Source organism: Pinus tabuliformis, chromosome 4_1, assembly GCF_031772625.1.
Source record: "Pinus tabuliformis cultivar Carrire ecotype Pingquan chromosome 4_1, CPIR1, whole genome shotgun sequence".
Lineage (NCBI taxonomy): Eukaryota > Viridiplantae > Streptophyta > Pinopsida > Pinales > Pinaceae > Pinus > Pinus tabuliformis.
The window spans coordinates 918,781,350-918,807,138 of record NC_142303.1 but is presented as its reverse complement, the minus strand read 5'-3'; positions in this window follow the sequence as shown (position 1 = coordinate 918,807,138).

The following is a 25,789-nucleotide window of genomic DNA, read 5'->3' as shown; positions in this document are numbered from 1 at the left end:
CTGTGGCCTATGGGGCCTTTTCACTGTTTGATTTAGGTCATGCATTCAAAGAAGTAGACAATATGTTGTGTCTACGACTGTTCAAGTTTCCAGGGAAACAATTTGACCCTTTTGATGTCATTAAGAATTTTACTATTGCTGCCAAGATAAAGGTATTTTCTAAAGAAGATGATCTTTTTTATGATACCTTCCAACAGAAAAACACACTGAAAGAAGTTTTGCATATGGATCAAATTCAGTTCCCCCCAGTAGAATTCCAAGAATTCAAATTGTACAGAGAAAGGAGACTAGCTAACATCCCCTTGGATAAGTTACGCTTGGAACCAATAAGGGAGCCAACTCCCAGTATCAGTTTAAGTGGAAGTTTGGGTACAGACAAGTCCAGATCTAAATCTGGGAAAGAATCACCAGAACACTCTAAACGGTCCGAGAGCGACCATAATAAAAGTGAAGGATCAGTTAGAGATACTGCCCAATCTAAAGAGCGCCCAGAGCAACAGGTCTTGACTACACCACAGGTAAAAGTTCCCCCTCCCCTCATCCAGCCACCAAAGCCAGTCAGAACTAAGCTAGATAAAGAGTGGGAAACATTCAATGAATTGATTAATACTGAAGAGCAGAACATGAAGACACCCGAGACTACAATGCAAACAGTGACAGATATGGTCATTGGAAGAGTCAGCAATGCTCCAAAAATGGAGCATATTCCCATTACCCCATCTTCTAAAATCATGCTCAAGGTAGAGGAGATTCCTCCTCTAGATGTATTTTATAGCTCGCAATACAAGGCAGTGGTAATAAGGTAAAGAAAGAAAAGGAAACTGGATAGCATGCTCTCACCTGAGACAGAGCAGCTAGATGTCCTTTGGCGAGACCCTACCACTGACCCTACTGAAAATCTGACTAAGTTATGTCAGATCACATTTTCCTATGCTTCTGCTACCATTGATAAAGTGTCCAAGGTACAACAATTACTTAAGGATAGAGAGGAACAAATACAAGTTTTGTAGCAACAGCTACAACAAGCCAGTGCCCACCACAAAGCAGAGGAAAAGTTAGAAAAATTACAGCAAGATTTTCAACAGATGCAGCTAGGATACCAAAACAATTTGGCCGAAAAAGAAAATCAGTTGCAAACTATGATAGAAATGCATAGAGATGATCCCAAGCTTACAGAGTTTGTCTCAGAAGCCCTTGCCTTAAACGACCAACTCTTGCAACAGCAAGAGGCATTATGCCAAAGAATATCGCAATGGAGTTCCCATTGCGAGATGAGAGATAAAATTACCAATCAAGTCATGGACATTTGATATGATTATGATTTAATTGACAAAAGAATTTCTAATTATTTGACTTGGTAGGAATCAGAAGAAGGAAACAAAGCAGGCACGCTTAGAATTAACGAAGGCCACAAAGAAATGCTCTTTCATAAGTGGGACGCACAGATTAGGAAGGCAGAACAAGCAGCACAAGAAGCAGCTACAACAGCAAACAACATCATTGAATGTGTCAATGAAAACCTACCAGAGCAAACCTCATATCAGAGACCGCTCCTGGATTTCTCCCAAAGGCACAGCAATTGCAGACAAGCTAGAGACAAAAAGCTAAGGAAAGAGCAGAGTCCATCAAGAAGTTAACCAAGTTGAATTGGGACTCTTACTGGCAGTACTTGGTTAAAGCGCACAGTCAATGCATGACTCTCAAATGCCTTACAAACTTTTCCGAGAAGATAGCGCCAACACTTACCGATTTTGTTTTCGCAGGGCAACTAAAATCGGAGGTCAACCAACCAATGCTCCTCAAGCCGATGCTGAATGCTTGCGATCTCAGAGAACAGATACATAGATAGTTAATTCCAGATTCAGTTTTAGTTTTAGTTTTGATTTATTTTGGCCTTAGATGAGGACGATCATTTAAACCTCCTCTTATATTTTTGTAATAAACTATTTTTAGTATTTAGGTAGTAGTATTTTGATCCCTCTCATGCATTTAGAGAGGGGTCTTGAAATTTGTCAAAAATGTTTCCTTAGAACATGCACTTCTACACCCTCTGAGGAGGTTTTGATGAATGAATGGAACGAGATTTATTGATATCTGTTTTTTAACGTCTGCTACTGAAATTAATTTATGTACTCTTAGTAGATATTGAATTAGGAAGAGATAAATCTATATTGTTGAAGCTCATGAGTAGGACTTGTTATCAATGGTAATTTTATCTCTTAATGATTTTTGCTTATGTGTCAAAGTAATATTTTATGCTCAGTTATTTATATATGAAGGCTTGAATGTTTGAGTTATCATTTGGCACTTTTGTATGGTGATGACTATTCTGTTTATGCTTAATGTATGAATGACTTATTATGCGATATGTTTCTCACAATTGTTTCGGCTAATTTCTTATACGAAACAATTCATTTTTATCGAATTCTTTTCTCGTAGCAATTGAATGATCTTTATTACCAATTGCTGTTAGAAATTATTTTAGATTGCATAATTAAAAAGTTGAATCCCGGGTTAGTTTTAGAATTAGATATTTTTGTTCATTAGAATACAATTGCATGTTTTAAATTAGACTTAGATTAAAAGAATTTTACTTATAAATCTTTTGAAAAAGGAAATATCAATTCTTATCAACACACACAAATTGGGAAACTGGTCCCATTATCCCCAGTCGGACCCACCATCCCAAACAGAAAAGGAGTTGCTTTCAAGGTTCGGACCGGGTGGGTATCCCCCTTGTTGTAGACCTGATTTTTGGAGCTTCAACATATTTGGCGCTAGAAGGAGGGCACCGAACTGTGAATGGCTAGTAAATTCAAATCTAAATACCATTCTGAGAGTAAATAGCCCTCAACATCTCCCCCGAATTCTCCATCGCACTTCGAATCTTTAAATCTTGAGCGATAAGTCGATAAAACAACAACCACTTCCACAAACCCAAACATTTCAGAGAAATCCACTATCGAACCTCCTGAAGTTGAGTCTTTGATTCATAAACTTCAAGGATTTTCCATATCACCTCAAAAGTCTGAAATATCTCAAGGTATTGTGACTTTGCGATACAATCCTTCTCGTCCTCTTACCAGATTGTAGAGTGAAAAGTTTGGTATCGAACCAACTAAATTACCTCTACCTAAAAGGAAAAGAGCAAGGAAGTCACCTAAAGGGTCTGATAGTGAGACTCTTTCATCATCATCATCCATTTCAACTTCTCCACTGCGAAGTCAACCATCCACCCCTCCACTTCAAATTGTTGTCCATCAGATTACTGGAACTTCAACATCTGCTTCTCAATCATCTAGAACTATAATATCCACTCCTTCCCAACCACAAGGAACTTCGTCTGCACTTTCCTCTATTAGTAGTTCAACGATGGCTCAAATCCCATGGAATAGTCTAGGGGCAGTCTCAATGCCTACTCCCCTAAGTCAATTACCGGCCGATCCTGAAAAATGGCTGCCCAAGTTTAATCTTGAAGTGGGCATGCTAGCAGAAGAACACATAAACAACTTTATGTTATCGATAAATTTAAATGGAGTTACTAATGAAGATGTTGTTGTTAGACTTTTTCCTTATACTTTACAAGCAGTAGTCGATCCTGGTATTTTTCATTACCATCAGATTCCATCACTAGTTGGGACATTTTCCAAGAGCAACTCTTGACCAAGTTCGGCAATGATAGATCTACAACAACACTGATCAATGATCTATCTAATCTAAAGACTGAATCAAGAGAACCTATCAAAGATTTTAACTCGCGTTTCAACAAAATTTTGAATAAAATTCTAATCGCTTCCAAGCCTAGTGAAGAAGTTCGAAGTGAATGGTACATATCTGCTTTACCATCGAACATTGTGATCTTCGTTGATAGGGCTGCGAAGACAACATTTGCTAAAAACATGAAGGAATCAATAGCGATAGAAAAACATATCTTAGCTTTAGAAAATAAAAACGTTGTTGATGAAAGAAAATATAAGAAGGTTACTTTTAGAGATGATCCTAAGAAAAAGCAATCAAAAGACCCATTTGATTTAGAAGGATTACAGAAAGTCCTAAAAACCATGTCTAACGAAATGGTTGACATTAAGAGACAAGTAGCAGAAACTTCTTCTAAGAAACCCTACAAGCCTTATAGAAAAAACCCTTCAACTGATTCAAAACCTCCCAATGCTATAACAAATGCAGAATCAGAAGGAGAAGAAGAAGAAGTTTCTAACAAGGAACCTACTGATGAAGATGAAGTTTTTGAGTTACATGGAATGTGGAACTTCATTCTTCCAGACGAGGAGGATCAAGGGGCATCACCAATCAATACCAGGAGTAGAAATCAACTCGATCCTCCACAACCTAGTTCTAAACAGAAGAGTGCAAGCTCGACATCCAAAGATAAAGTCACAGGTAAGAAATCATCACCAAAAGCGACTCAAACAAGCCCAGTCCAATCCAATTCACCAACTCCATCTAAAACACTGATTGTTTCTGATGAGATGGAATATAATATCGTTGAAGATATGAAGAAGACTAGGGCTACCATTAATTTTCATGAATTGAGCAAATTGAAACATCATCAGAAGCTACTTTTGAAAGAGTTACATGCAATACCCGTTACACCTCTTCCTGCTTCTGTAATCTCGCAAGCTTCTCATGAGATGGGGAGACCTCCAACTAATATGGCAAATAAAGTTGATCTGAATGATATTGATTTAATTGGAGGTAGGTCAAAATCCCATACTCCTCCATTCCTTCTTACTTACTAAATTTTCAATAAAAACTTGCATAATTGTTTAGTAGATTCAGGAGCTTCATCTAATATTTTGCCTAAAACAATATGCGTAAATTTAAACGTCCAACCTCAAAAATCTGCAGTACACATAGTTCAGCTGGACCGATCACAGGTTGAAGTAATTGGTGAACTAAATCAAGTTACCATAAGGTTTTCATCTAATCCAAAGGTATGTCAAGTCATTGATATTTTAGTTGTGGACATTCCCGAATTTTATGGCTTAATTCATAGTAGGGATTGGTCCGAAAAGATGCATGGATACTTTGCGACCGACTGGTCACATATGTGGCTCCCTTACAATGGTAAATCGAATCAAATAAAGGTTGATCGAGAAAGACACCAAAAATACATAGTAACGGAATTGGAAGGAGAAAATGAACCTGTAGAATACAACAACAATATAATTGGCAACTATTCTGTTGACTCTTTCTTAGGAAATTTTAATGCTCATACTTCTCCTTACTTATAACATTATGTTCTGTCTCAAGTAGAAAACTTTTCTTAAACAGATAGTTCTAAATGGGTTAATTTTATAGATAGTCCTGTAAATACTTCTTTATTTTGGAAATTATTTTTTGATGGTTCTAAGTCTAATGATGGAGCAGGAGCAATATGTGTATTAGTTATTCCAGAGGGAAACAAAACTATGCTAACATGTAGACTAGAGTTTGATTGCACAAACAACCTTGCAGAGTACGAAGCTCTAGTCCAAGGACTGTACAAGGCGATCGGAATAGATATCAAATATCTACAAGTCTTCAGAGATTCTGAGATAGTTGTTAAACAAGTACGACATACTATACATTGTCTATCAGGTCATTTAAAGCATTATCAATCTTTAGTGCAAGATCTGACTGAACATTTTGTAGCATTCAATATTTCATCTATTCCCAGACTCCAAAATGCTAGTGCTGACCTCCTGGCTAATGTAGATTCCAAGCTCATTCCCTCAGAAGACTATAGCCCAGACAAATTCTCAATTGAATTGATCTTTAAGCTCTCCATCCCTGATAATGTTACAAACTGGAGAATTTTTAACGATGATCCTGATATTGTAAGTTTCTTAACATCGGAAGGATCTTACACTAATCAGATAATTGATGAGGGCCAACATGACAAACAGTTACAACAAGAGAGCATAAATAATGTTATACCAAAATCTATAGCCAAGTTGGAAGACCTATACGATTTGAAAGATCGATTTAAAAGATCTACCAATTCAAAACTTCAAAGTTCAACTCTAAACTATGAATTAGTAAATCTAGGAACGGATACCAAGCCACAGAATATCAACCTAGGTCTTGGCCTAGCCCCTAAAGAAAAATTAGCCTTTGTTCGTCTCCTGAAACAATACAAAAGTGTCTTTGCCTGGAATTACGATGACCTTAAGACTTACGACACTTCCATCATTCAACATACTATCCACATGATAGCTGATGAAAAAACTGTCCAGCAAAAGTTGAGAAAGACCCATCCTAATATGGAAAATCAGATTAAATCCAAGCTCAATAAATTATTGAAAGCCAAGATTATTTTTCCCGTTCGACATTCTAGATGGGTTTCCAACTTGGTTCCCGTCAGAAAGAAAAACGAAGATATTAGAATTTGTATTGACTTTTGAAATCTTAATAAAGCCTGCCAAAAGGATAATTTTCCCTTGCCTCCTACGGAACAAATATTGCAATTTGTTGCAGGATTAGAATTAAAGTCCTTTTTAGATGGTTTCTCCGGCTACAACCAGGTTTTGGTCCATCCCAACGATCAACTAAAAACCACGTTCAGAACCAAATGGGGTACTTATGCATATCAAAAGATGCCTTTTGGTCTGATTAACGTTGGTGCCACATTTCAAAGGGCCATGGACATCACATTTAAGGGATTAGTAAACAAATCAGTGGTGATTTACTTGGATGACATAACAGTATATTCTAAAAAACGTGGTAATCACCTCAGAGACTTAAAGTAGATCTTCCAACATTGCCAAAGGTATGGGATTTCACTTAATCCAAAAAAGTCCTTTTTTGCATTAAGTGAAGGAAAACTTCTTGGATTTATAGTGTCAAAATCTGGAATCCATATTGATCCTAATAGAATTAAGGAGATTTCCAAAATATCCTTGCCTCATAATAAGAAAGCCATGCAATCCTTCCTTGGCCAGATTAATCTTGTCAGAAGATTTGTTCCAGACTTCTCAAGGATTGTGTCACCATCACAAGCAATGATCAAGAAGAATTCACTCTTTAAATGGGGCCAAGAACAATATGAATCGTTTAATCTGATTAAGCAAGAGATTATTAATGCCCCATCCTTAGCGACTCCAAATTTTTTCGATCCTTTTATTTTGTATACGTTTGCCTCTGATAAGTCATATGCTGCGATACTCACCCAAGCCAATCAAGACAAGGCAGAAGCCCCAATTACCTTCTTTAGTTCAAATTTGCAAGGGGCTGAACTAAATTATTCTGACATTGAGAAACAAGCTTATGTTGTTTTTAAAGCGATCAAACATTTTTGGCCTACACTATTTAAAGATGCACATAGCTATGTAAGGAAATGTCAAGTTTGTCAAACTGCTGCCGGGAGACAAAAGAAACCATCACTGCCTTTGCAACCAGTCAATATAAATCAACCTTTTGATCAATATGGATTGGATATAATAGGTGAGATCATTCCTCACTCTTCTAAAAAGCATAGGTATATCCTTACAGCTACAGATTATTTTACTAAATGGGTAGAAGCAGTTCCTCTCAAGGCAGCCAATGCTGAACATATCATTGATTTCATAGATCAGTTCATAATTACTAGGTTTGGTTTACCCTCTACTTTAATGTTTGACAATGCATCATATTTTTCTGGCAATGCTATGACTGAATTTGCACTTAAAATAGGTTTTAAGCTTAAATACTCAGCCAATTATTACCCACAAGGGAATGGTTGGCCGAATCAACGAATAAAAACTTAATCAAAATCATTAAGCGAACCATCGATTAGAATCATAAAAAATGGCACAAATCTTTGATGTATGCTCTTTGGGCATACCGAATAACATAGAAAGCCTCCATTGGCACCTCTCCCTTTAATTTAGTTTATGGGAAAGAAGTAGTTCTCCCAACTCATCTAGCAATTCCTTCTTTCGCCTTAGTTCAATTTATTGATGAAACACCAACCTCATCTTTACAACTAAGACAATTGCAGATCCTTAAGCTAGAAGAGCAACGAGAACAGGCTAAAATTACACATGCTCATCATCAGATATTAGTGAAGGCTTCCTTCGATTCAAACATGGTATCTAGGAAGGATTTTCAAATTGGAGATTTAGTTTTGAAATGGGATAAGGTTCACGAAGAAAAAGGAAAACATTCGAAATTCCAACGAATGTGGCTTGGCCCATTCCAAATTGTTGAAATAATAGGTCCATCCACTTTCATGTTGCAAGATTTAGCAGGGAAAAGAGAATATTTACCTGTTAATGGGCAGATCCTCAAAAAATACTTTCCATAGAAGATGACCTCTTCTATTTTTGTAAATTATTGTTTATAGCTTTATTTTGGTAATAAAATAGGTTGTAAATGGTTACCTTTGGAATTCATGAAAAAGATTAGTGTTTCTTTTAGATTTTGTTTTTTCGCTTGTATAAATAGAACTGATTTGGAAAATCGATCATTATTATTGAAAGATACAGTCAAAGGCTATAAGCTTGAAAATGTTACTAGTTTCAGTCTTACGAATTTTGATGAAAAACAACCTTTAGTGAGAAATTGTTTTATATCAGTCAATGAAAAGCATCAATAACAAAACAAAGGTTCTCTGTAGAAAAGTTGTTTCCAAAAACTCTATAATTGTCGTCTAGAGCTATTCTTAAGGAACCAATGACTTCCTCCCCACCTAGGGAATTACGAGTTTCAAGGAATAATCCAATGATACACTATAGACTTAAAGAATAAGAGGTCTCATCACAAGCCGACTTATCATGATCATAGATATTATAACTTGCTGACATTGCCAAAACTGCATACCAAAACAGGGAAATGACTCAAGATTGTTGCGATCAAAAGACAAGGGGTCTCATCACGAGCCAGCTTGTTCAGCAAAGTTATAAATCAAGTGAATGGCACTGTCATAATTTGGCTACCAAACCAAGACATTATTCTTTAAGAATTAAAAGAAAACAAAATCAATAAGTGTGGATATGGATTTATCTTTGAAAATTGTACATTTCTCCAAGTAGGATACATGATCATTGCTGGATAACAGGTAACCCTGTCGAGGCTATGAACGCCTGCTGGTAGCAGAGGCTCTACCTACGACAAATGAGCATACTTAAAACTGATCTACAGAGAAGTCTTTGTTTTTATCTTTATAAAACCAAGTAGTGGCTGATGTAAATACAATGACAAGCTTGGGAAGTAAATAATCGGAGTTAACACAGAAGAAACAAACTACCATTAACGGTTGAAAGCATGATGCACTTTATATTTCTATAATAAAGTTTGATTTTCCAGAAAACTTTTCTGTTTTGGAAGTTTAGAAAATTCAAAAAATAATCAGAGATAACTGGTTCTTCCTAGTGAATCGCCAATTGTTGTAGCTAGCAACAACCCTCCTTTTATTTAGTATTAGTAATAAAACTAAATAAATGGGGAGCCTCCTAAAAAATAAAAAGTAGCACTCATATTCCCCTTTGAATAAAACATATTATCATAAACTTAGGAAAACACCCGCAAAACCCAAAAAACTTAAGTTTTATGATAAGTTCCGAATAAAATCGTTCTCTCAACAATAAAACATCGCATCGCAAAGGGTAATGGAGGACATCATATAAACAAGCTTTCAAAATTGCGAAAATGCGATGCGAGATCACGCGCCTAAAAAACTCATCACACATCGTGGATTTCATATGCCGCAAGTATCACCTAAGATGAAATATCCCGATCCAGTGATATGCGATAGGGCATCTCGCAAATCGCATCTTGCAGATGCATAAGGTGATAAATGATTGTTAACGAAATGGATTAGCAATATTGTGATCTGCGATATTGTGAAGAAAATCTCAAAATCGCTTTATCACAGATTTGCAGGGCTCATTGTTCAATAAACTAATTCTCATAATCTGATACCAAGTTATGGGCATTAATGTCAATTTAGTGGCTAGTTGATGGTCATTTATGAGATAAGATTTAGATCTAATCGAAAGTTTGTTTCACGTAGGGTGATATATCTGATATGATTTTAGAATTAAAGAGATTTCCCGTCACCTTATCTCTTACCATTATTCTTTCCTTAATTTCAAATTTTCAGGAGTGGCAAGCAGAATAATATACCCAGCAGTTTGCAGAGCATAATGGGAAAGAAGGGAAAAGCTCCAGTTGCTGAGGACAAAGAGATGACGCCCATATACACAAACACCACATTTAATGGAGATGCTCGCATAACCACTTGGGAAGGCATGTACAGTCTGCTCGAAGAAGAAAACCTCAGGGTCATGGAATTTAAAGCAACAACAGACTCACGCGGGTCATCTGAGGCATCAATTTCTGAACTTGCATGTTCGTTCTTGCACCAGATAGCGGCAAGACCTAAGATTCTTCCATACACAAACATGGTTAAGTGGGTACTGGACAGTGTTGATATAACAGACAGACAATTCAAGTCTCGAGGCCAAGACCTCATTGGGTCATTCACTCCACAAGATTTAAGGCTTATGTATCATCTACCAAAGCCGTAGGCAACCTACAACAAGCAGTTCGTGGAGAAGTTCACCAAAGAAAACGAAGATTTGGCGGAGTGCACCAAGGACTGGTCGACAAGGGAAGAACCATTAAAAAAGGACAAACACGGTATGTACAGTACTAGTTCCCTCTCCTCCCCATATTGCTTTGCTGTTGCTATGCTATGTAGACTATTTGGAAGGCCCGACATCAACAAGTTCTCATCTGAGTGGCTACCCCTATTAGATGCGGCCACTAATGCCACTATTATGGATTGAGCTCAGATATTGTCTAATAATTTAGCTTCAGCTATTTGGAACTACCGGTCCAAAAGAACTACCACTCAGAGGATTTATCCTCCTTTCTATTTAGCTACTTATGTTATGGATGCAATCTGTTATGTTTCCAAATTTCCTTTAATGGGTTGGAAGTGGACTACACAGAATCCCTTGCCCATTCACATTTATCATAAGGAATTGTGGGATTCCAAGTTTATCTCATATTTTTACAAAATTTGTCATGGAGTCATGTTACCTCTGCACAAAATGTTGTATAATAGGGACACCCCAAGATTTTCCCCCGAAGCGGAAGTTGACATTCTCCCTATCGCAAGATGGTTTTGGGAAGAGTTTTTCACCTATGTTAGAGTATTTGGAAGTATTGCTTCCCCTCATGTCCTACCATTATATGTTCCTGATAAGTTATTGGCTCGAGAAATTGCCTACCAGACCTGCGAGGTGGGAGGAATGAGCAAAGAGTTGAAAGACAAGAAGAAGGTCATTTGGCTGCAATTTCCTATGGCTTGTGGGGCCTTTTCACTGTTTGATTTAGGTCATGCATTCAAAGAAGTAGACAATATGTTGTGTCGACCACTATTCAAGTTTCCAGGGAGACAATTTGACCCTTTTGATGTCATTAAGAATTTTACTACTGCTGCCAAGATAAAGGTATTTTCTAAATAAGATGATCTTTTTGATGATACCTTCCAACAGAAAAACACACTGAAAGAAGTTTTGCATATGGCTCAAATTCAGTTCCCCCCAGTAGAATTCCAAGAATTCAAATTGTACAGAGAAAGGAGACTAGCTAACATCCCCTTGGATAAGTTACACTTGGAACCAATAAGGGAGCCAACTCCCAGTATCAGTTTAAGTGGAAGTTCAGGTACAGACAAGTCCAGACCTAAATAATCACCAGAATGCTCTAAACGGTCTGAGAGCGACCATAATAAAAGTGAGATCAGTTAGAGATGTCACCCAATCTAAAGAGCGCCCAAAGCAATAGGTCTTGACTACACCATAGGTAAAGGTTCCCCCTCCCCTCATCCAGCCACCAAAGCCAGTCAGAACTGAGATGGATAAAGAGTGGGAAACATTCAATGAATTGATTAATATTGAAGAGCAGAACACGAAGACACCCGAGAGTACAATGCAGATAGTGACAGATATGGTCATTGGAACAACCAGCAATGCTCCAGAAATGGAGCATATTCCCGTTACCCCATCTTCTGAAATCATGCTCAAGATAGAGGAGATTTCTCCTCTAGATGTATTTTATAGCCTGCAGCACAAGGCAGTGGTAAGAAGGCAAAGAAAGAAAAGGAAACTGGACAGTGTGCTCCCACCTGAGGCAGAGCAGCTAGACGTCCTTTAGCGAGACCCTACCATTGACCCTACTGAAAATGTGACTAAGTTATCTCAGATCGCAGGAGCCTATGCTTCTGCTACCATTGATAAAGAGTTCGAGGTACAGTAATTACTTAAGGATAGAGAGGAACAAATACAAGTTTTGCAGAAACAGCAAGCCAGTGCCCACCGCGAAGTAGAGCAAAAGTTAGAAAAATAATAGCAATATTTTCAACAGATGCAGCTGGGATACCAGAACAATTTGGCCGAAAAAAGAAAATCAGTTGCAAACTATGCTAGAAATGCATAGAGATGATCCCAAGCTTACAGAGTTTGTCTCAGAAGCCCTTGCCTTAAATGACCAACTCTTGCAACAGCAAGAGGCATTATGCCAAAGAATATCGCAATGGAGTTCCCATTGCGAGATGAGCGATAAAATTACCAATCAAGTCGTGGACTTGCGACATGATTATGATTTAATTGACAAAAGAATTTCTGATTATTTGACTTGGCAGGAATCGGAAGAAGGAAAGAAAGCAGGCACGCTCAGAATCAATGAAGCCCACAAAGAAATGCTCTTTCATAAGTGGGACACACAGATTAGGAAGGCAGAACAGGCAACAGAAGAAGTGGCTACAACGGCAAATAATGCTATTGACTATGTCAATGAAAACCTGCACAGAGCAAACCTCATATCAGAGATCGCTCCGAGATTTATCCCAAAGGCACAGCAACTGTAGACAAGCTGGAGACAGAAAGCTGAGGAAAGAGCAGATTCCATCAAGAAGTTAACCAAGTTGAATTGGGATTCTTACTAGCAGTACTTGGTTAAACCGCAGTCAATGCATGACTCTCAAATGCCTTACAAAGTCTGCCGAGAAGATAGCGCTAGCACTTGTCGATTTTGTTTTCGCAAGGCAACTAAAATCTGAGGTCGACCAACTGACGCTCCTCAAGCCGATGCTGAATTCTTGCGATCTCAGAGAATAGATACATAGATAGTTAATTCCAGATTCAGTTTTAGTTTCAATTTTGATTTATTTTGGCCTTAGATGAGGATGGTCATTTAGACCTCCTCCTATATTTTTGTAATAAACTATTTTTAGTATTTAGGTAGTAGTATTTTAACCCCTCTCATGCATTTAGAGAGGGGTCCTGAAATTTGTCAAAAACGTTTCCTCGGAACATGCACTTCTGCACCCTTTGAGGAGGTTTTGATGAATGAATGGAACGAGATTTATTGATATCTATTGTTTAATGTCTGCTACTGAAATGCATTTTTGTACTCTTAGTAGATATTGAATTAGGAAGGGATAAATCGATATTGTTGAAGCTCATGAGTAGGACTTGTTATCAATGGTACTTTTATCTCTTAATGATTTTTGCTTATGTGTCAAAGTAATATTTTATGCTCAGTTATTTATATATGAAGGCTTGAATGTTTGAGTTATCATTTGGCACTTTTGTACGGTGATGACTATTATGTTTATGCTTAATGTATGAATGACTTATTATGCGATATGTTTCTCACAATTATTTCAGCTAATTTCTTATATGAAACAATTCCTTTTTATCAAATTCTTTTCTCGTGGCCATTGAATGATCTTTATTACCAATTGCTGTTAGAAATTATTTTAGATCGCATAATTAAAAAGTTGAATCCCAGGTTAGTTTTAGAATTAGATATTTTTGTTCATTAGAATACAATTGCATGTTTTAAATTAGACTTAGATTAAAATCATTTTACTTAGAAATCTTTTGAAAAAGGAAATATCAATTCTTATCAACACACACAAATTGGGAAACTGGTCCCATTATCCCCAGTCGGACACACCATCCCAAACGGAAAAGGAGTTGCTTTCAAGGTTCGGACCGGGTGGGTATCCCCCTTGTTGTAGACCCGATTTTCGGGGCTTCAACAGAACTATGAATGAATAGACAAGAATGTAATTATAATAAAGAATTGTTTATATAAAATAATTATAATAATTATAATAACAATTTTGAGTGGAGATTTGCAATTATTATTGGGAGATACAAGAAATTTTAACTATCACAAACGACATTAAAAATATGCATCATGGAAATTGTTAAGGTTTAGAAGAATGTAAAGGTAGATAAATAAGTTATTGTATTTTTTATTAATTAAATAATAATAATATTATTATTATTATGTCATTGCATAGCAGTGACATATACAATCAGTTGTATGGTATTAATTCATCTATACAAAAATATTTTGCGCATTTGCAAAGTTTAACTTTAATTTTGTGTTTGTTGGATGCAGATGACTCATGAGCACCACCTCATCAGGGCTCCAAAGCCTAAAATGCTAACAATTGAGTTTAACACAACTACAACTAGTAGGCAACTGACATTCAGTTGCACACCCAACCATTCACATGGCATCATATGAACCATCACATTGAGTCACATCTCTTTAATTACAAACTACAACTACATTTAACACAATTGCAACTTGCAGGTAACTCAAATTTGACGGCATACCCATCCTTTCACACGCCATTATACGAACCATCACACTGAGTCACAACTCTTCAATTGAAAATTTAGTGTGTGACATTGTCCAATCTTTAACTTTGTGTTGTAGCACTTTGTTGGTTTCCATCATTTTCTACATTTCTTCTTCATTTTTCTATGTTTTTCCTCTTTTGCAACATTATTCATGGCTTTTGATAGACTCAGTGTTTTTCCTGATAATTTACTCCTCTCTTACATTCTCTCAAATTTTTTCTTGCATTTTCATTTTCATTTTCACCTTTTCTTTGTTCGTCAATGACTGAATTTGATCATATTTGACTAAGTTTTCCATTGAAGTTTTTGATGGTTATGTCTCGGATGACCTCATTCATTCATCCAACAATGTCTGCAAGAGGAAGAGGGGTCAGTTTTCCTTTCTTCTATAACAATTTATCGTTACTCTTAGGAGAACTAATTTGATACATATAGCAGGTTTTTCAAATTTTATAAAGGTTTGGGATTATTTGTGTTGCAGGAGTGCCCTGGATAGAGGAATAACATTGAATGTTTCTTGGTGGTCTTCAGAGAGTTAGTAAGGGGGATTGGTGGGTAATTTCCAAAGACTTTATAAGGACTATAACATCAATGCAAGTTACTAGCCATGTGTAGAAGTAATTCTTACAGCAGAGTAACATGAATAGGAGATGTCATTGATTGACTTTGTTTGATATCATGATTGATATAATATACTTTACTTTCATTTTCCTTAGTTTGTATATTTTTTGTGCTATATTGGTTTGCTACTTGTGGTTTGGAGGGATGGATCATATACATTTGTTGTAATCTTTTAGTCATTTAAAATCAATCTAAACGACCCCACCATCTGTGTTGAGGGGCATCTGGAATTTTGTACACACCTGGAATACATTAAGATTTTGAATACATTACTCAACTATGTAGTTACATAGGTTTTGGTGTTAAAAATGCTCAGCAGGGGAGCGAAAACTTGGTCTTGGAGCTGAGCGAAGGATCTTCAGTGTATGGACACGTCTATGCAAGGATGCCTTGGCACATGATCTTTCCCTCGTAATCACGTAGGGGAGGCTATGTTCTTAAGTCCATTGACTAATGATTGGTGGATGAAAATGCAGGTTTTTATACTAAGGATTTGAAGTGGGGGGGAGACTTCATCTTCAGAAAAAAAAAAAATTAACAAATAAGAACAAGGCCCGCGTGTTATAGACATTTTTGTGCCTTGCAGCATTGAGCATGAAATGTCCATAATCTAAGGGATCCAAAGTCCCTAAACATGTTGTTCCTACCCCTAGAGGAACAAGGCTAACAAACCACAGCAATTCACAAAAGTTCTCCACCTGACTGCTCAGAAACAAGTCAATTCAGGATCATTTTAGTGGCTACACTAGCTGTCTGCGCTGAATGTCAAAGCCAACACTGGCTACCTGCGTTGAATGTCAACTGGAACAAAGGCTACCTGCGCTGAACGAGAGTGGACAAGTGGCAGGCTCATTTCTCAAGGTGTCAAGACCCAGGAAGCTTCCAAAATGACACTTGCCTCAGGGAATTCGACTGGTGATGAGTAAGAGGTTCCCAATCTCCAAGTGGAAGCAAGAACCTCCAAGTGGACTCAAGAACTGATAGAGGGAGAGGACACTAGTCAGATCTCAAGCTGACTCATCCTCTCTCCAAACATCTATATATGGATCTCTCCTCCATGAGATCTAGAGGCTGGAATTTTGTTATTGCAAAGAATTGCTGTTGGTTTGAGACTGGAATCATTGGGTGCTTAATGCTTTGAAGGGGGAAAAGAGAGGAATTCAGTTTGCTGGGAAGGAGATGCTGGATTGGAGCCCTCTGGGTTGTATCTCTTCCTGAACCTTGTTATTCATCAATAAATCTATCTTGGTTTCTCCTATATGCTGATGTATTTTGATGTATGAATGTATTAGTGTATTTGGTTTATTTCTAATCCTAAACTAGTTATGAATGTGAATACCTGTCTTTGTGTAGTGTTCTTCTCTTGTCTCAAGTCGTTGTTCTCTTGTCGCAAGTAGCTGTTCTCTTGTGATCTTGCAGGAAGTTGTAGCTGGATAAGCAAGAAGGCAAGTAGCTGTGAACACCCAAAGAGAAGGGAGATTGGATCGAGGGACAAACGGAAGACACCGGTAAGTCTATTGATCTCTCTTCTTTCACATTTCATAAAGGAAGAAACCAATATAGCTGTACTCGTTTGTTTCTAAGGCACTGTCACACCTTAGGTGGATAGGATCGTCCTGCATAGGCATTTTTCCCCACAACAAATTGGCGACTCCGCTGGGGAGAGATTTGTTTAGTCATTTTATTTTTGTTTCTATCATTGTTTGCATCATAGACTTGACAGCAAGAATCGAACTGCATCTTTCCCGGATGCAAAGTAGAAAGTTGCTGCTTTGATCCAATTGCTGGACTTGTCTATGATCTTAACAATGGATTCACAAATGATTTGATGATCCTTGTGATAGATCTTAGTAGCCTCTCAAAGCATCCCTTTGATTACACCTTGCTTGTTGCTTTTATTTGGCCTAAAACAGTGAATTAAAGAGCAATCTGTGACCCGGAACCTGAGGGAAACGAGAGTTTCTCCTCCAGCGCAGACCCAGTGAAGGGATTCTGCATTTCAACGCAGGTCCCGTGAAGGCTACCTGCGCTGAATGTCAAAACCCCTGTGTTGAGGTTGCGCTGAACCAGTTTGTCCTTGTGCAGCTGGGGTTCTCTGCTCTGTTTTGCCTTGTTTTGATCTCTGTTTTTTGCAGCATGTAACCAGCATAGGTACCAGTCTGATAACCCCTTTTCTCTGCTTACATTCCACCTCCTTTTGTACAAAAAGACTGTGAGTGTTTTTATGTGTTTGTGGCATCATTTACAGTTTTCTTTTGCATGAGTAAAATAGTCATCCTGTAGCCTTTGATTCAGATCTGATTGATTGTGATCTTAGAAGAGAGTTCATTGGTTGTTTGCAGATTGATTATACATTTACTTTTGCTTATTGGTTTGAATTTGTCTCTTTTAAGTGTCAAAACAAGTATTCATTTCGAAAATCGTTAAGTAGTGTAATCTCTTCTACCCTCTCTGATTTCGAAAAAGTGAACTTGTTTGTATTGATCATTTAAAAGCAAATTCAAAGTTGTACAAAAAGCTTTCTTTGTAGGCATCAATACTAAGAAAGCAGAAAACAAACACCTGCATTGTGCATTTTGCATTTGATAGTTTGCATGTTGGATTTAGGAAAAGTGCATTAGAGTGTGCTGATTGCTCTTTGAGAAAAGATGGTGTCTTTCTTTTCCCTTAGTAGCTAGGATTTTCAAAGTTGAAAAGATATAAAGCTTGCTTATCATCTTTAGACTGCATTTAGGAATTTGTATCATACATCTCGTGGTGAACCTTGAAAGGCAAACTTTAAAAAGATCAACCTAAAATAAATTGAATGAACTTAACAACGCTTTGCAACATAACGCACAACATAGAGGTCTAGGCTAGAGATGTGTTCCGGTGTCGTTAAGCCTGGTGACTGTCGATCTCGTGGAAGGTGGGTGATTCCTCCTGAGGGACGATAGCGCCAGTACGGATTGTGCTCCCACGTACCGTCGCGTATATATTGGGAGACCCTTATAGGCATAAAACCTTTATCCTTAGGAAGCCGTGTCGGCCGCCCTACTGATCGCAATGCACTGAACACAGCATTCAGGAAGATTGACCGCCCATACCCTAAAAAGTATTCTGCGGTTTTGCGAAAAGTTTGGCACACCCTCTGCCTAGAACTCCAGAGCAGTTCCTTTTGGCCTTTGTCAGACTCTATAACGGAAAAAGTCCATCCGAGCATTTGTCACTTCGGGCTCGTTAAAACATCGAAGGAGACTAGAGTCATCTTTAGCTTTTTATCGACTCTTTAAAACTGAAAAAGCAAGTTGTGTCTAAAGCGTCGTTAAAATTTATTTTAAACGAAACAATCACCCTTTAATTCCTGCGTTGATCCTTAGGTTGAAAAAATGGAGCACACCAACCAAGGAATTCCCCTTGGTGGAAATCCTAGTCCCTTCTCCTCTTGGGGAGATGTTGGTGCGCCCCACATGGCCACATTGTCGCTTCCAGGACTGACAATTGGCCTGCCAGTCTGGCTCTTTTCAACCAATGTCGTTCAGAACGTCACCATTCCTGAACAGTCGAGTCAACAGTTAGACCAGACCAGAGTCGCCCACCAGCCTTCTACTTCATCTTCCTCTCCTCCTTCCTCTTCGCTTGACGGAACTGGTAAAACCAAAAACCAGGCTCCTAAGGAGAAGAAGGAGAAGAAGAAGAAAGAAAAGAAGAAGAAGGAGCCAAAGGCGACTGGGGGCAAACGAGAGTCGTCTGACAAAAATCCACACACAGCACTGACCAGGCCTAAATCGCCATGCGTCATATGCAAGGGAGACCACTTCCATAGAGATTGTCCCTGTATCCCTCGAATACTAAGGGACTGGTCTCCCCGTTTGCACAATTCGGTAGCATCAACCTCTGATAGCCATGTTGACTGCTCACCGTCGACTAGCGAAAGTGAAGTCCCAGGACAGAGAGGGAAAGCTAGATTTCCCTGTAAACTGTGTGAAGGCGATCACGCCATCCACCGTTGTCCCTTCTTAGACGAGGCTAAAAGAGTTCTGGAAGATCGCCCGATTTTACGAGCGCAACTTCCTCCTGGATATCAAAAACTCCTGCTAAGTCCTTCACTAGTTGAGAACCCAGCTGGCCCACCCAGGTGTTCAGCCGAAGCACCTATCATTGAAGATGAACCGTCTGGATCCATGCCTGACGAAAGTCAAAAGGTTGATACGGCAGTTGACCCGGTTTCGCCTTCAGAGGCTTTATCTTCGAATGATACCATCACAGAGGAGAATAAAGACGACACCGTCCAAATTCTCTTCATCAACACTGACTCTGATGAACAAGGGGTCAATGCCCCCATTCCTTTATCGCAGGAAGGAAGTTCGTCAGAGCGATATCCGGTCGTTTATTCGGTCCCACCACCAAGCAACCTGGTTGTGTCCTTTGACTGGAACCAACTAGGTAGACCCCGGTTGCCAGCAAGCATACCATTCAAAATTATCGTTCAAATATACAGAATGGTAATGGCTGGCACTATCATTGATGAGGGGGCATCTGTGAGTATCCTTTCCTCTATTGCTCGGAAAGCGCTTGGTTCGCCAGCGCTTTTGCCTGAAATGAGAAATCTATCAGGTTTTGATAAAGGAACCAGTCGACCTTTAGGGATCCTCCCCAATGTGCCCATAACATTGAAAGGGAAGACCGTTCAAATGAACGTGATGGTCGTTCAAGGACCCTTGGATTATAACCTACTCCTTGGACGAGACTATATATATTGCATGGGAGCTATTGTCTCCTCACTCTTTAGAGTAATGTGTTTTCCGCATGAAGGAAGAGTGGTCAAGCTCGTGGACCAACTTTCATTTCCCGGATCACGCATCGCAAATAGTCATATACCATCCCTAAATGGTCTATTCACGCAAGAAGTGTCTCAACCCATGGTCCGTCCTCCTGATGAGCGCGAGTAATCCGGGAGGATATGACTGGAACCCAGGGGGCATGCGTCCTGGCCTGCTTCGGCAGGAAAACTTTGGGTATAAGGTAGGTTTCCGCGGGAGAATATGACTAGTCCGTACCCCGTCCGTGGTTGGAAGAGGGGTTGTTCTGGAATAAGATTCTCTTGTCAAAGTTATGTGAGAGGGCGGGTCTCGTCACTCACCTTTGTTTATTTCGGTAGACACTGCCGAGGAAGTGTTTTGTTTGAAAGATTAACGAGACAATCTTTGGGTAGCCTAAAAGAGGTAGGCCTCTCCCGGTAAAACAAATGTTTTATCTGCAAATTGAAGGGTAATCTTGAAATCGTACTTTATACCTGGGGGCATGCAAACCTTTTGGAGTGCAAGCAAAGAGCGGTTATTTACCTGTTTTTTGGGTTAGCCGTTTCCTAACTTGCATAAAGAAAGGATGCGGGGCATAGCTTTGGTAAGGCGCAATCTCCATAAAAAATGGAATATTACATGAGACATTCTTATCATATGACTGGGTAATCGAGCAGTTTTAGCACAAAGTTCATGCTCGTTAAAAAATAAACACAAGATCCGAGCAGTTTTAGCACATAGTTCATGCTCGTTAAAAAATAAACATAAGACCGAGCAAATGTTTCCACCCGCGTTTAAGCTCGTTAAAAAATGAACTATCCCGGTAAATAACCACTGTGAATGTAATATCATCAGCCATTAAAGCCTTGGTCGTGTTTGCACTGTCACCTCCACTTTTCATTTGGCCGATCGTTCACCTCCATATGATTGTTTACCCATTTTGAGGAACAGCTGCGAAGAGTGATTTCACCTAGCCATCCTTGTGACACTGCCGTGATTGGAAAATTCCAACCTGTACCTGGAATCAACTGCTATCCCTGTTTATCACTCGTTCCTCAAAAGACGAGTCTTCTTTAAGCTCTTTTCAACTGACTCGTAAAATATGAAAAGATTGCCGAGTTTTGGCCTTCCAGCTCGTTAAAGGACAGGAAGAGCTATCCCTCCTCTAGATTTTAATCTTTTTGGACCTGAGGGATTATTGCACAAAAAGATCGAGCGCTTGTTTTATTCGGCTCGTTAAAACTATCGAAAACTCATCCCTTCTGTATTGTTTTATACTTTTTCGGACTTAAGGGATTAGATGACGAAAAAGGAATTTTGGAGTTGACTTTATGTACCTTTTCAGACTCTCTAAAAATGAAAAGGACCGAGTTATCCTTGTCGTTAGACTCGTTAAAATCATTAAATAGCGACAAACTTGTCTTTAGACGAGAACGAGTTTCACTATCGCTAGGCTCGTTAAAAAATAGTGATGGGCTTGCCCGAAGGGCAGGTTATAGAACAAGCATATGTTATCCTCCTCAAGCTTGACAAAAATAAAGAGGTACTAGTCAGCAATGACTGGGGAAAAATTGGGAGAAACTAAAGAAAACTTTGATGGTAGCAAGTTGCTCTTGAACATGACACTTTTCCTCCATACCACAATCGGGTTGGGTTGTTTCATTCACAGGTCACATCACCATGGTCTCGCCATACCATCCATATTTGGGGTAATGCTACCGATCCATCGCATCAGTGTCGCCATATGTTCAAGAGAAGTCGTTCAGAAAGAGTCAACCGTGTCCCATCCACTGCCATACATTATCCTTCATCCATTCATGACCGCCACCCTGAATCATATGTCACAGATCGTTTCACCTCCATTAAAATCATTAGCTCCGTTCCGTGTCACTGATGTGGGATTCATTAAGGCCCTCCTGTGATGGATCGCTTCTTGTCGACATCAGCTCATTATCCAAGAAGTTGATCTAGGAACACCCCCTTCAGTACTTTGAAGCTTGCATGCCACAATGGCAAGTTTCTCACTTCCGGCGACAGGTATACATCAATGACCTTCGACCGAAAGATTTTACGTGGTGTTCGACGCCAAGTCCTTTATTCACACCACGTGAATTGTACTGCAGTACCTTGAGGGTCATTATCATTATCGGTGATTCCTCTCGCGCTTGCTAACGGTTTACATCATTGACTAGTAATCAAGCGATGTCTTTCCATGTTCGACTTCAGAACATTTCTCACATGGATCGACTTGTACTTAGAGTGAAGATCGAACGAGTTTGAAGACCCCGGATCTAGTTTCATCCATCCGGGCTGTGATATATATTCAGGAAAGATAAAGACATTGACATGTACATCATTGCAGCAGATAATCATCCTACTCAAAGGATGATAATTTCGTCAAAATTATCAGTCTACCATCAGACGATTGTCTGTTCTATGTACAGAAAAATGTATTTATAAAGCTGAGCATGGGAATGCCCGCCTCAGCTAGATCATGAAAGCAGTATGAAAAATAATGTATTGTATTGTATTGTATTACAGGTCTCCTCCCAGCATTGGATGAACTTCGGATCCCCCTGATAAAGCATTTCGCCCGATAAACAGCCTCATACTTTAGGGGGCAACTGTTATAGACATTTTTGTGCCTTGCAGCATTGAGCATGAAATGTCCATAATCTAAGGGATCCAAAGTCCCTAAACATGTTGTTCCTACCCCTAGAGGAACAAGGCTAACAAACCACAGCAATTCACAAAAGTTCTCCACCTGAAACTGCTCAGAAACAAGTCAATTCAGGATCATTTCAGTGGCTACACTAGCTGTCTGCGCTGAATGTCAAAGCCAACACTGGCTACCTACGTTGAATGTCAACTGGAACAAAGGCTACCTGCGTTGAACGAGAGTGGACAAGTGGCAGGCTCATTTCTCAAGGTGTCAAGACCCAGGAAGCTTCCAAAATGACACTTGCCTCAGGGAATTCGACTGGTGATGAGTAAGAGGTTCCCAATCTCCAAGTGGAAGCAAGAACCTCCAAGTGGACTCAAGAACTGATAGAGGGAGAGGACACTAGTCAGATCTCAAGCTGACTCATCCTCTCTCCAAACATCTATATATGGATCTCTCCTCCATGAGATCTAGAGGCTAGAATTTTGTTATTGCAAAGAATTGCTGTTGGTTTGAGACTGGAATCATTGGGTGCTTAATGCTTTGAAGGGGGAAAAGAGAGGAATTCCATTTGCTGGGAAGGAGATGCTGGATTGGAGCCCTCTGGGTTGTATCTCTTCCTGAACCTTATTATTCATCAATAAAGCTATCTTGGTTTCTCCTATATGCTGATGTATTTTGATGTATGAATGTATTAGTGTATTTGGTTTATTTCTAATCCTAAACTAGTTATGAATGCGAATATCTGTCTTTGTGTAGTGTTCTTCTCTTGTCTCAAGTAGCTGTTCTCTTGTCGCAAGTAGTTGTTCTCTTGTGATCTTGCAGGAAGTTGTAGCTGGATAAGCAAGAAGGCAAGTAGCTGTGAACACCCAAAGAGAAGGGAGATTGGATCGAGGGACAAACGGAAGACACCGGTAAGTCTATTGATCTCTCTTCTTTCACATTTCATAAAGGAAGAAACCAGTATAGCTGTACCCGTTTGTTGCTAAGGCACTGTCACACCTTAGGTGGATAGGATCGTCCTGCATAGGCATTTTTCCCCACAACACCGCGGATGCGTATACAACGAACTCGAAGGGTTGTGTTGACTGCTTCATAGTAAGGATCTACATCCTCAAACTGGTTCTACAACTTTGACGTGCATTATTTTTTGGGATGGGGTTACACATCATTAATCTTGGTGATACAGGTGGAATATAAGGAACACTACAGGAGGATCTTCGGAGGCATTCCATCGGTGCATTTGAGCTATTAGGATTGGTCCGAGAAGGAGTCGTAGTATATGGGTATATTTTTTACGGTTTCGGTTGTATGGATTGATCATAGGATTTAGATTTTTGGTGCAACGGTCTTCTGGTGCTTCATACTTTGGGAACAGTCGAGGGAAGTATGTAGAACTCTTGATCTGAACCAATGAAAGATATTTCGGGTCTCCGTGATTAGAGTTAGTGGGTTTCAAATATGCACTCACAGCGATAGATGGATCCGTAGGAAAATTTTCTAATCCATTTGTTTTGGGAGATAAAGAGTTGGTTTTTTACTGGATTTTAGACAATTGTAGATCATTGAGTCATAAGGTCGAAGGAGAAGAAGCGGGTCTGGTGTTAAGGAAGTGGATTATTTTCTTTGGAGATCATCATGTCTAGGGCCCGGTAAGAGGAGGGTATAGGTTTTAACCCCGTACAGAAATTACCTGCATACGAATTCTAAAACACATAAAAGAAACAATGTGAGAGCATAACACATAAAACACAAATACACAAAGATTTTCCCCTAGATCCCAAAACTAGGACTACCAGATTGATTTTTCATCATTTTCCTTTCAATGTTACAATACATATATATACATGCCAAAGCATCCAATACCATGGATCAAAAACCATCGCGCCCAAAACCATGTGCGAAAAACCATGCAAAAAACCATAGGTAGGTCTTCCCACCTAATATAGGGTCCCAAAAAAATTTCCCCAGGGCACTGCCCCGGACCCTGTAGAGGGGGCTACCCACCCCCCTCAAACCCCCCCGCTACGCAATCGACGCAACGAAGGGGGGGCTCCACCCCCCGGCCAACTAGGTTAGCTAGTCGTGGAAAGAATATAACACAACCCAACATTCTCCCACTTATTGTTTTCTTTCCACAGGAGAGCTTAGTCATTTATCCAGCCCTGCAACGCCCATTATTTCTCTACACCAAGAGAACTTCTCAGAGCTCACATATTTTTTCAATGCATCTGTAGTATTCTTCAAAGTGTCCACCTTTACCAGCAACACCTTTTTGTCTTCTATCATATCCCTCACAAAGTGATACTGAACATCAATGTGCTTTGTCTTTGAATGGTAAGCAGGGTTCTTTGCCAAGAAAATTTCACTTTGGTTGTCACAGTCTATCCTTATAGCTCCCTGTACTAACCCCATACTTGAACACAATCTCTGCAACCAAACTACTTCCTTGCTTGCATGAGTGGCTACCATGTATTCTGCCTCTGTAGTTGATAGTGCCACTACAGATTGTTTCTTACTCATCCAACTAACTGCACCTCCAAATAGGTTAAACACATACCCACTTGTAGATCTTCTTTGATCCTCTAGCCTAGTCTACATAAACAAAGCCACGAATATCCAAAACTCTTTCTAATCCTAGTCTTCCTTGGTAGCACAAACCATAATCACTAGTACCATGCAAATACCTGAAAACCCGCTTCATTGTTGTCCAATGCTCCTTCCCTAGTTTTGACATAAACTTGCTCAATACTTCCACTACATGTGCAATGCCTAGTCTAGTACAGACCATTGCATACATCAGGCTACTAACTGCACTAGCATATGGAACACGGGACATTTCCTCTTCCTCTTCTTATGTCTTGGGACACTGTTCAATAGATAACTTTACACCTACAGGAATAGGGACCTTCACTGGTTTACTATCTTGCATATTAAACCTCTGCAACATTGTCTCGACATACTTCGTCTGGTTTAACCAGAGCTTCCTCTTTGCCAGATCTCTTTTAATTTCCATGCCCAAAATATAGTTTGCAGCACCAAGATCTTTCATGTCGAATTTGGAGGACAATTGG